Here is a 13891-nt window from a genome sequence, read left to right as displayed (position 1 = left end):
GAATGAAAAAGGGCGTGTTGAGTAGGTGGATAAAAGAATTGGAAGATAAACAAAGATGAATGACAATAAATTGAATTCAATCATTTGTTTGTCTGAGCTGAATGGGTGAAGGTTGATCCCCATATCTCTAGTAGAAGACCTACCAGTATCTCCACTCCTAGGATATGCAGCACAAATAGATAAAGCCTTAGTACAAGTAGCCTTGTACATGGTTTCTACTCTGTTATTTAAGAGTCGCACCAGCTAGCTTGAAACTTTTAAAATTATGGAGTCCCAGGGTCATGAAAACCATTGCACTTTGAGTTTACACCAGTCATAACTTCTTAAAGACAGTATAATCACCATCACTACCACCATCATCATCACCTTCATCATGATCACCTCTCCCAAATGCAAGAAAGTGCAGTTTGCAAAGTACTATGATCTTCATTATATTATTTGACTTTTGTAAAATATGTACCTCACAACTTTGTAAGCTAGATGAGTTGAAATTCTTCAATATTTCTAAAGACCTGTGATTTAATTAACATAGGTATCCACTCCACCAATGTAAGTCACAATTTTCCCACACAATAGAAAAAGGACTTTACTTACATCTTTAAAGCTTGTAAAACCTTTCCCCGCCTTTTTGAACCTCAAAGTAGCCACATGAAATAGGTGACATGAGTAAAAGTAAGGAAAATCAAGCTCAGACAGGTTGGATAATGTGTCCATGGTCACATGGCTAAATAAATGTCAAATGCAGAACTTTTACCCAGGTCTTCTAAACTCTATCCACAACATATTTACATTTCATATCTTACAAAGGGTTTTATTATTGCATTTGATCTTTGCAACAGCTCTGAGATTTAAAACAGTCAATATTACTATCCCATTCCATAGATGAGGAAACTGAGATTTGGGGGAAGTAACTTGCTTAAAGTCACATAGGAAGCCAGTAGAGCCAATTTTTGAATGAAATCTCTTGACTTCAATGAATTCATTGCTTTTTCTACTATACCAAGCTGCTCTATGTATTAGATCAGTGTCTTCTCACACAGCCATCCCTACCCCCAGACAACATACTCAATGCCTTTCCATCATGGTAGAGCCATCCAGACTTTTTGCTCATCACCATAGTGTTCAGAACCCAAGGTCACCTGTAGTCACAAAGAAGCACAAGAAAAGGACTCCAGTGACAGGGGAATAATAAAAAAATAATAATAATTAAATTCTAAATTGGGTCTATAGTATATAAATAAGAGCTAGAGGGGTTCCAAGGACAGAGTGCTGGCTTTGAAGGAAAAAGACCTGATTTCAAGATGACCCTATCATTAAGGTGCTTGGTGACCTTCTCCATCCCTGCTCAGTTTCCTCATTTGAAAAATGAGTTGGTTGGACTACATGATGTTTGAGCTCCCTACTACGTCCTCTGATACCTTCCAGTTCTAAAATCTGTCATCTTATAATCAAAAAAGGCTTCCTAGAAGAAGTGGGAACTAAGCTGGGTCTGATGGAGGATGGTCCTAAATTCACTTTCCATTTTAAGCCTGAGGCTACAAATGGACTGACCACAGTGGCAGGTTTTCTAAATGCTTCTTTTTCTAAAGCCTGCTGTGGGCTTTGATAGGAGAATTTAAGAAAGTACTCTACAGAAGGGCTGAATGCAACAATTCTTAGGATTCAATTTTCAGTAAATGTCAGGAGAGTGCCTGTGCAAAGGCCCACGCTTTCCCGCTTACTGGTTCACCCAGGATTGAATGTCCCTGAAAGGGAACGGTTAGAAATTGCTGTAATGGAAAGATTGAATGAGAAGCTTTTAGATAATCAAATGCAAAAACCTCAGGGAATCTTAAGGTGGGAGTGAATTGGTACAAAGTTTAGAGTTCATTTTGGGCTGAGCTACGGTCTCTGAAAAGGCCGGGAAGAAATTAAGCCTTGGGAAAGTAGAAATTGAAAACAACATAAATAGAATAATGAAGGAACCAGACTCATCATTTTTAGCAAGTGGTAGCCATATTAGAAGAAGCATCAGTTCTGAGTAACCATTTTGTCAAAGAATTACTTTGGCTCCAGAAACATGGATGAGACATCAGCTCTTTCACATAGTTGTTGCTTCATCCAACATTTTTTTTTAATATGCTAAGATTTTTTAAAATACCCTGCCCTTCTTATATACGAATGTATGTACGCATGTTTGTATACATGCATACACAAACCCACACACACATATACCCAAAGGACTACAAACTATGCATACCCTTTGATCCAGCAGTGTCTCTGCTGGATCTATATCTCAAAGAGATCATAAAGAAAGGAAAGGGACCCACATGTGAAAAAGTGTGGCAGCCCTTTTTGTAGTGGCAAGAAACTGGAAACTGAGTGGATGCCATCAATTGGAGAATGGCTGAATAAGTTGTGGTATATGAATGTTATGGAATATTATTGTTCTGTAAGAAATGACCAGCAAGATGAATACAGAGAGGATTGGAGAGACTTATATGAACTGATGCTGAGTGAAATGAGCAGAACCAGGAGATCATTGTACACAACAATAAGATTATGTGGTAATCAACTGTAATGGATTAGCTCTTTTCAACAGTGAGGTGATTCAGGGCAATTCCAATAGATTTGTGATGGAGAGAGCCATCTGGATCCAGGGAGAGGACTATGGGGACTAAATGTGAATCACAACATAGTATTTTCATCTTTTTGTTGTTTTTTGTTGTTTGCTTGCTTTTTTCTTTGTTATTTTTTCCCTTTTAGATCTGATTTTTCTTGGGCAGCATGATAAATATGGAAATATATTCAGAAGAATTATACATGTTTAACCTGTATTGGATTATATGCTGTCTAGGAGAGGGAGGAGGGGGAAAAAGGGTGGGGAGAAAAATATGGAACACAAGGTTTTGCAATATTTGAAAACTATCTTTGCACATATTTTGAAAAATAAAAAGCTATTATTAGAAAAAGGATTGCTACTTTTGTTATTGCCAAGAAGCCATTCCTTATGTCTAATCTACATCCCTCTTGTTGTTTATGCCCATGTCTTGTGTCTTATCTGAGTTACACATCCATTATTTTTCTCTAGCAATATAGTGATCATGATTCGATCCTAGAAACATCCAAAATAATTCTTGAAAAATCCTGTTTATAGAATGCTAAGGGTTAAAAAGTGCTTTTTTCCCCCCACGATAGTCCTGCTTGGAAATGTCTTGATCTTAATTTCATAGAAAGGGCAATTGAATCTCAGAATAGTGCAACTATTTGCCCAATGTCACTTTTGTTGTTCAGTCATTTTTCAGTCATGTCTGACTCTTCCTAACCCGTTTGGGGTTTTCCTGGCAGAGATATTAGAATGATTTTGACTTTTCCTTCTCCAGCTCATTTTATAGATGAGAAAACTGAGGCAAACAGGATTAAGTGATTTGCCTAGGGTCACACAGCTAGCAAGTATCTGAAGCCAGATGGACATTCAGAAAGAATCTTCCTGATTCTAGGTCCAGTACTCAATCCCCTGTTCTGCCTCGTTGCCCTACTACACCACAGTGAGTCAATATTGGATCCATGATTCTAAGTCAAATTTCTTGATTCAAAATCTGGTGCTCTCTAGCACTCTACCATACTGTATATTCTCCTTCTCCTTTCCTCCATTTCCTTTGCTTATCTAATTGTGATACCTCTGTGTCAGGAAGAGGTGGACGACATCTTCAATATTGGTGCACCTCCAGATCACAGAAAGCTCAAAAGATTTGATATAATATAAAGGAAGTATCAGGGGCTTTCCAACAACGTCACAACAATGTTTGAAGAGGTCCCTCTTTGAACTTGAGAGAATTGTGGGACTTTGGCCACTGGATAAAAGCAAGGAAGACTTCATAGGAAATATTTAGTGCCTGCCTGATGATACACCTGTCATAGTACTTCTGAAGGACATGATGAAAAATGCTATCTCCCTCCAGAGAAAGAACAGATGAAGTCTGAATTCAGCTTGAAGTATGCTTTTATTAACTTTATTTTTCTTGGGTTTTATTTTTATTCTAGTCTGTGTTCTGTTTTGCAATGTGCTTAATATGGGTGCATGTTTTGCATGAGTGCACATGTATAATCTACATCAAAATTCTTGGCTTCTAAAGGTCAGGGAAAGGTGGGAGAGAAGCAAGGAGAAATTTTTGAATGTAAAATCTTTTAAAAATATATAATTTTTCTTAATTATATGTAAAGACAGCTTTTTATAATTTTTAAAGATTTTACATATATATATAATGCATATGTATACATACATATATGCCATATCTCTTAGACCAATAGTGAATTGTGTTGATTTCAGAATCAGGAAAATTTCAGAATCAGGATTTCAAATTCTGCTTTAGATGTTTATTATATATGGGATCTTAAAGCAAATCATTTAATCTCTCTCTCCCTCAGTTTCTTCATCTGAAAAATGAGTTATAACAAAAAACATGTTTCACTAGGTTATTGTGAAGGTCAAATGAAATATTATACATAAAATCCTCTGTAAACCTACAAATGTTCTGCAAATGCTATCTATTATTTATATATTTAGTTAGAGTAAAAAAAAAAAAAAGTCATCCATTCGGAGAGATGAAGGCAGCTGTGAAGGAGACCCTTTCTACCAAATTAAATACAGGAGGGGATAAGGAGAAGTCCATCTCTTCCCTTCTCTCTAGGATCATCCCTCATCAGAGGGATCAGAACAATTGGGACCAGCTTATTGGGATCAGTAAGAAACCAGTGAGGAGTAGAGACATACAGCTTTAAGGGACATGGCATTTCATAATTGAAAGTAAGATGATAAAGAGGATCAGACCATAGAAACCCAGACTGAGGATTGACTGACTTTCTGAAGAAAGGAAGGACTCCAGGATCTATAGGAACAGGAGCTATGAGCTGCCTTCTCCACACGTAGAATCCTACCTGTATTTCTCACTATTGTTGTACTCTAAGCTCAAGCTCATTGTTCCCATGGACATTCAGTGGATGGGTGGAAGGGGAAAGAGTGGCTTCATTTGGTAGATCAGACACTAAAATTTCTAGGTTTCATTCCCTCTGTGAAAAAAATTGCTAATAATCCCCAACTTCACATTTTGTTAGAAGGAAATAACCCTTAAAATTTTTTCTTGCATTTTTTATGAGAAGGTAGATGATAGGAACTGTATTTATTTCACCGGCATCTCTCCCTCTTATTTTAATTCTAAAGAGCTGCCTTGAGCATTGAGAGAGTGAGTCACTCAAAATCACACAGGCAATGTGTGTTAAAAGCAGGACTTGAAATCAGGTCTTCCTAACTCTAAAGAGAGCTCTGTAACCATTTCACCACCATGCCTCGTATTCCATAGATTAGGCACCCAATAAATGTTTGAATAAATTGAACTACTTTTTTTTTTTCTATTTGCTTCATATCTGCTCATTGTGGTCAACAATTTTAGATCATCTGTGGAAAATAATTTCCTATTAACATATTCACCCATGTCTGGGACAGACTATCTATGGAAAATTTATTCAGTAGGGCTACATTTTAGAAAAGACTGACAAACTGGACAGCATCCAGAAGAAGGAGACCAGGATATTGAAAGGACTAAAAAGAAGATTGATTGAAAGAACAGAGGATTTTAGCCTGGAGAAAAGAAATTTTAGGCAGGTCATAAGCATTGACTCCTACTGTGACTAACTCACTATGGACCATGGGCATGGTCCCAGCTTTTCTATGAAATAGGACTGGTAATGATGATGATGATGGTGGTGGCGGTGGTGGTGGTGGTGATGATGATGGTGATTGCTAACATTTATTCAAAAAGCTATCACATGCAAGAGGGTTTAGACTTAAGTTCCTTGAAGACAAGAACTACCTTTTATACTTGTATCCCCAGCACTCAGCACAGTCTGGTACATAGTAGGTGCTAATAAATGTGTCAAATTGATTGACTGACTGACTTGTTCTGCTTGGCCACTATGGGCAGCTGTGGAATAATTGGGAGGGGGGAGAGAATTAGAAGAAGGTATATTTCACTTGAAGTAAGGAAAAACTTCCCAATGATGAGATATATCTATCTGAATATGAAATGGCTGGTCTTGAGAGCTCATATGCCTTCATCACTGAAGGTCTTCAGAAGGATACTAGGGATTATCTGATAAAGTTCTTACAGAAGGGATTTCTGGTCATGTTATGTTTAATGCCATGTGAAGTCCCCTTTAACTGAATTTCTAGTGGATTCCCAGCTATCCAAGTTTAGTGATACCCTATTGCAAAGTATGTTCTTTCAAGAGCTGCAAATTCAACTGTAGCACTTCACTGAATCATATCAAGATGTATCCGTGATCTGAGGGAATGCCCATCAGTTAGGGAATGGCTGAACAAATGATATATGATTGTGATAAAAAACTATTGTGCTGTAGGAAATGACAAACAGGATGGCTTCAGAAAAAGCTGGGAAAACTTATATGAACCAGTGCAAAATAAAGTAAATAGAATGAGGGAAAAAATGAGGGTGTTAGAGAAACAGGACTTTAGAACAAAAGGCCAAATTTTAGAGGGACATTATAATCTAAAATCTATCATTTCTAATCTTACAAAGGTATCAAAGCCTAGAATCTAGACTCTGGTTTTGGAGATATCTTAGAATCTAGAACCTGGAATCTCTAATCTTACAAAGGCATCAGTACCTAGAATCTAGACTATCAGATTTTGGAAGGACCCTAAAACTTAGAACCTAGAATACCAAATGTGGGACAAATCTTAGAAACCATCTAGTCAAATCTCATTTTAGAAATGAGGAAATAGACTTTAAGAAATGGAAAGTGTCTCACCAAATTTACATAACTAGCTGATAGCAGACAGACATTAGGGTTCCCTGGTTTCCCTGTCCTGTAGTCTCTTCATAGCCCCTTACCATTTCTCTTAAAGGTAGCACAGTTAGCACAGCAGGCCCTTCTGACTCATTTTTTTAACCTACTTATTATAGAGTTTCTATCTGCCTGCTCTCTTGCCACATCACCTTACTAGGCTGGGAAATTAATCTGAACAACTTTTTCCAATGTCCCTCACAGCTGGCCTGAGAAATTCAGTTCAGCCAAAGAGTGCAGGCCCCTTGTGTGAAAACCATTTCTTTAAAGAAAAAATTTATTATATTTGGTTTTGACACATCAGCAACTTTCCAATAAATAATAACTTCTCCCACATATTACCATCTCATAAAAATTAAGCAAAACTGTTCAGTTATGAAATTGCAATGGACAGTATTTGCAACTTTTCACTTCTGGAATTGCCTTTTTTTAATACAAAGGGTAGGAGGTACCTATGGACAATGGCAAAGGGACTGCCTTTGGATTTTGGCTTTGCTACATATCACTTTTTTCATCTTGTCATGTAACCTCTCTGTAGACTCAGTTTCTTCATTTGTAAAATGTGGGTGGAAGATTATGCTAAAGTATAAAGTATAATATTCCTTCTAACTGCAAATATGTGATCCTAACCCCTTCTCCCCCTTTTTTTAAACCTCAGTCATCTGAAAGATGGCCATTATATATGTCCTAGATTCTGATGTTTTATAGTATTGTTTTCATTAATATTATTATGGCTATTGTATATATTGTTTTATTGTTGTTCTGTCATTTCAATTATGTCTAACACTGTGACCCTGTTTGGGATTTTCTTGGCAAAGGCACAGGAGTGGTTTACCATTTCCTTCTCCAGCTCATTTTATAGGTGAGAAAACTGAGGCAATTGGAGTTAAGTGACTTACCCAGGTTCACCCAGCTAGTAGGTGCCTGAGGCTGAAAGAAGATGAACTTCTTGACTCCAGGCCTAGCATTCTGTGCCCTATGGCACCACTTAGCTATCTCAGTGTATATTGAGGACTTGTTTGGTTTTCTTTGGGAGGGGAGGTGGAATTGGGGGATAAAGAGGGAGTTATTTGCTTTCTACATCAATTTGTACGGATCTTCCTGTGAAGACCATTGATTGTCAACACTAGATTCAAAAATGTGAAGGTCCTGGAAATTCTCATTTTTTTGGGGGGGGGGGAAGCTATAATGAGGGGAGAGAGAAAGAGGAGGGAAAAGAGCAATAGGAAAATTGACATATTGGTGTTATGGAAATAACTCTAACTAAGCACATTATTCTTAGGCTGCCCCTTAGAGACCACTAGTTCAGTTACCAAAATTTGTGACTGACCTGATTTGGATCTTTCACACTAGATGTGCCAGAGCCATCTCAAACTCAACATATCCAAAACTGAACTCACTATCTTTCCCCCCAAACCCTCCCCACTTCTGAACTTCTCTATTTCTATATAAAGCAGCATCATTTTTTTTCAGTCTCCCAGGCTGATATAGTCTGATAGAATCACCTAAGTCTTTGGGCTAAGAAGCCTAATGCAAACAAAAGGCATTAGTTATTTAGCTAGGAATATCTTTTGCTCTTTTTCTAGCTTGCCAAGACTCTGAAGGCAATAAGAAAGCTTACTTTGTAAAGGAAAAGCTGAGAAAGGGATTTTTTTTTCCTAGAGTTTTGCTAATCCTTGGTGTGGGTGGCTATAAAAGTGATTTTTAAAGCCTCTGATTTTGAGTTAAAAGGGCATTTCAGAAGCTACAATATCCTAGCCAAAGACTTGAGTTGAAGCTAGAATCTGGGTATAGAAAGAAATCCTACAAACTCAGGTATATCAGGATCTTTGAATATAAAATAATGATTTCCCACTCTACTATTTCTTAGGCATATATGCACACTTCCTCACAAATGTACTCTTCTACCCATGAGTACTTGTTTAATCTTTTGCGGATATTAGATGTATTTAGGGAGAAAGAGTACCCCAAATTTATAGGGGAAATACTTTGTTGTTACTTTTCTTACTGTGGCTCTTCTGTATTCCCAGTGCTTAGCATGATACCTGGTACAGTGTTCAATAAATGTTTCATGACTGACTGACTAAATGCATTGGCATTAATGAACAGTGTCTCCTTGCTGACTATTTTAAGGTAAACCCACTGATGGGGGCTTATCAGCTATGATCTTATGGGATACAGAACTACATAGTACCTTGTTTTTAGAATAGTTTTGTTTGTTTGTTTGTTTATTTTAATAGTTGGCTTTTTTTTTCCTGATAGATCTATCCTTTAAGTAGAGTGGTGAAGGTAGGAAAAACAGAGTAGCTCCAGGTATTATACCTATTTTATGGAGGAGAAAACTGATACCTGAAAAGGTTGTGTTTGTGCAATGATGAATCTTGGTGTCTGTGCTAAATAGCTTGTCACTACCCAACCCTACATAGTTAATTCATGGCAGAGTTTGCTCTTAAATACAGGACTTCAATTCAACAGTTATTAAACACAATGTATTAGGCACCAAGGATTCAAAGAAAAAGGGAAGCAGTCCTAGTCCTCAAGGAACTTTCATTTTCTGGAGTGACACACCACTTACAATGCAAGTACAAAATAATACAAAGTAATTTCTGGATAGAGAGAATCATGAAAAACCTTGATGAGGTGTTGGCATCTGAGCTGTGATTTGAAGGAAAATAATGATATTTCTACAATAGATGCCTAATCCAGTGAATTTCTACTCTTCCATCCCACAATGACTAATAAGTGCAATTCCAAAATAACCTATCATTACTGAGTCTTGCGGGTTAGCTTTTATTATAACTAATCAGCCAGTGGAGATTTCTATAGAGAGAAATGTCATTTATTATTATTCTCCCAGTGCTAGACCTATAAGAGTACAGTGAAGTGAATGGTACCAAGATTGTTCTCCCACAATTTCCACATGTAGAAACTGAAGGAGGAGTGACAAAGACTAGAACAAAAATCTCCTAGTCTCCATCTCAGTCTCTTTTCACTCCACCATATGATGCTTTTTTTTCTGCAAAGAACTAAGGGGAGAAGGCCCATAATTATTATTATAATCACTAAAGCTCTCCTACTATTGCCTCAGGGACAGCCTCAGTCAACTTAATAAAATTCATCTTTTTATTCCTCCCAATTCTGCCCATCTGCCTGCTGTGTGTTAATCAGATGTGTTTTCTCTCTCCTGAGCCCTGCCTGCTGTATCTTATTACCATCAGTGTCCACCCCCTGCAGCCTTTTCTCTCTGATAGTTTGGGGAAGAGAATGGGAGTGGTAGAAGTTCGTCCCTCAGCATAGAAAGCTTTCATATAGAAAGCTTTCACTGGCCTCTATTTCCTCAACTGAAAAATGGGAAAATAATAGCACCTACCTTCTGGGATTGTGATGAGGGTGAAAGGAGATATTTATGAAGTATTTAGCACAGGGTCTAGCACATAGTAGGAGCTTGATAAAATCTTTATGAAGTTGAATTAAAGGAAAGTTTCCACCAGAATTATAAATTGACAAGAGTTTTCAATGGATAGAATAACTTCTTCAGGATTTTACAGATTGTTTCTTATCCTGACTCTGCTGTTGACTAGCTACCTGTGTAAACTTGTGTGAATACCCTCATCCTTGGAAACTCAGTTTATTTTTCTGGAAAATGGATGATACTACTATTTTCCCTGCTTATCTCAAAGAGTTGTTCTGAGGATAAAATAAGAAAAAAAAAAAAAAAGCCATTAACACCATCTTTCTTGTCCCACCCAGATCCTTTTCCCATTTGTTATATTCATAATTGTTGTTCAGTCATTCAGTTGACACTTTTCAAGATTATAAATTCAAAACATTTTAATCCAATTCAAACTGGTTTAATCTAGTTCTAACCATGCTGGTTCAAATCAGTTTAATTTAGTTCCAGTTTCCATTCCCAATAAGATCAGGAGTGAAACAAAGTTGCCCACTATCATCATTACTATTCAATATTGTATTAGAAATTCTAGCTTTGTCGATAAGAGCTGAGAAAGAGATTAAAGGAATTAGAGTAAGTAACCAAATTATCACTCTTTGCTGATGATATGATGGCATACTTAGAGAATCCCAGAGATTCTATTAAAAAGCTTAAAAATAATCCACAACTTTAGCAAAGTTACAGGATACAAAATAAATCCATATAAGTCATCAGCATTCTTATATATCACTAACAAAATCCAACAGTTAGAGTTACAAAGAGAAATTCCATTTAAAGTAACTGCCAATATTATAAAATATTTGGGAATCTATCTGCCAAGGGAAAGTCAGGAACAATATGAGCAAAACTAGAAAACACTTTCCACACAAATAAAGTCAGATCTAACCAATTGGAAAAATATTAAGTGCTCTTGGATAGGTCGAGTGAATATAATGAAGATGACAATACTACCTAAACTAATCTATTTATTTATTGCTATATCAGACTCCCAAGAAACTATTTTGATGACCTAGAAAAAATAACAACAAAATTCATCTGGAAGAACAAAAGGTCAAGACTTTTGAGGGAACTAATTAAAAAAAATCAAATGAAGGTGGCCTAGCTGTAGTTGATCTAAAACTATATTATAAAGCAGTGGTCATCAAAACCATTTGGTACTGGCTAAGAAATAGATGAGTTGATCAGTGGAATAGGTTAGGTTCACAGGACAAAATAGTCAGTAATTTTAATAATCTAGTGTTTGACAAACCCAAAGATCCCAGATTTTTGGATAAGAATTCATTATTGGACAAAAACTGCTGGGATAACTGGAAATTAGTATGGCATAAATTAGGCATGGACCCACACTTAGTATTGTACAGCAAGATAAGGTCAAAATGAGTTCATGATCTAGGCATAAAAAATGAGATTATAAATAAATTAAAAGAACATAGGATAGTTTACTTCTCAGACCTGTGGAGGAGGAAGGAATTTGTAACCAAAGATGAACTAGAGACCATTACTGATCACAAAATAGAAAATTTTGATTATATTAAATTAAAAAGCTTCTGTGCAAACAAAACTAATGCAGACAAGATTAGAAGGGAAGCAATAAACTGGGAAAACATTTTTATCGTCAAAGGTTCTGATAAAGGCCTCATTTCCAAAACATATAGAGAATTGACTCTAATTTATAAGAAATCAAGCCATTCTCCAATTGATAAATGGTCAAAGGATATGAAGAGACAATTTTCAGATGAAGAAATTGAAACTATTTCTAGTCATATGAAAAGATGCTCCAAGTTATTATTTATCAGAGAAAAGCAAATTGAGACAACTCTGAGATACCACTATATACCTGTCAGACTGGCTAGAATTACAGGAAAAGATAATGACAAATGTTGGAGGGGATGTGGGAAAAGTGGGACACTGATACATTGTTGGTGAAATTGTGAATAAATCCAACCATTCTGAAGAACAATTTGGAACTATGCTCAAAAAGTCAAACTGTGCGTACCCTTTGATCCAGCAGTGTTTCTACTGGCTTATATCCCAAGGGGATTTTAAAGAAGGGAAAGGGACCTCTATGTGCACGAATGTTTGTGGCAGCCCTCTTTGTAGTGGCCAGAAACTGGAAACTGAGTGAATGCCATCAGTTGGAGAATGGCTGGGTAAACTGTGGTATATGAATGTTATAGAATATGATTGTTCTGTAAGAAATGACCAGCAGGATGATTTCAGAAAGGCCTGGAGAGACTTACAGGAACTGATGCTGAGTGAAATGAGCAGAACCAGGAGACCATCATACACTTCAACAACAATACTATATGATAATCAATTCAGAGGGACATGGCCATTTTCAGCAATGAGATGAATCAAATCAGTTCCATTTGTTCAATAATGAAGAGAACCAGCTACACCCAGAGAAAGAATTCTGGGAAATGAGTGTGAACCACAACATAGCATTTCCACTCCCTCCCTATTTTTGTCAACTTGCATTTTTTATTTCATTCTCAGGTTAATTTTACCTTATTTCTAATTCTGATTTTTCTTGTGCAGCAAAATAACTGTATGGATATGTATACATATATTGTATTTAACATATACTTTAATACATTTAACATGTATTAGTCTACCTGCTATCTGGGGAAGAGGATTCGGGGAAGGAGGGGAAAAGTTGGAACAGAAGGTTTTGCAAGTCAATGCTGAAAAATTGCCCATGCATATATCTTGTAAATAAAAAGCTATAATAAAATAAAATAAAATAATTTAAAAAAGAAAAATTTAAAAAAATAGTTCCAGTTTAAAACAGTTTAGACCAATTCAGTTCAGTTTAATTCCTGGTAGAAGCATGGCAAGAAAACAATTTCTCTGAGAGTTTTAGTAGTCTGCAAACACAAGTATCAAATGTATGATAGCAATCTGTGGCTGGATATATTGTGCCCTGGTCAGATGGTGTGTGTGTGTGTGTGTGTGTGTGTGTGTGTGTGTGTGTGTATACAAGGCACTATGCTCAACACTAGAGACAAAAATAAAATGAAAAGAGTCATTTCTTCAGGGAGCTTCCATTTCCCTGAGACATAAAATATATTAAAAAAGTAAGTAAAAATAAAATAGATACAAAGTATACTACTATCCCAATAATTTTTCATTTCCTCAGGGAGCTTCCATTTCCTTGGGAGAGAAAATATATATACAAATAAGTAAAAATAAAATACAAAGTATACACTAATGCTCCTTTGGCTCAACTCACCATCCCAATAATTTTCTAAACCAAAGTATTCTTTATTACAATTTCCCTCAATATGTTGTCTTCTCCTATTAGATTTCAAGCTCCTTGAGGACAGGGGTTGTATTATTTTATTTGTATCTCACACTTAGCTCAGTGGCTGCCATATCATAAGTGATTAATAAGTGGGGCTTTTATTCCTTCAATGTTTTTGAAAGTATGAACATCTGGGGAAACCAAGAGAGTCCTTCCTTAGAAGACAGTATTCCCTTCAGTACTTTGAAGAAGTGTGGATTTGCCCACAGGTACTCTACTTCCACCAACACAGATGGCAACTCCTTTATGCTTTGACGAGTTTCTCTTTGAGAGTTTCTGTGGCTGAAAAAAAA

This window comes from Sarcophilus harrisii, chromosome 6 (assembly GCF_902635505.1).
Source record: "Sarcophilus harrisii chromosome 6, mSarHar1.11, whole genome shotgun sequence".
NCBI classification, from domain to species: Eukaryota; Metazoa; Chordata; class Mammalia; order Dasyuromorphia; family Dasyuridae; genus Sarcophilus; species Sarcophilus harrisii.
Note: the sequence above shows the minus strand (reverse complement) of the source record.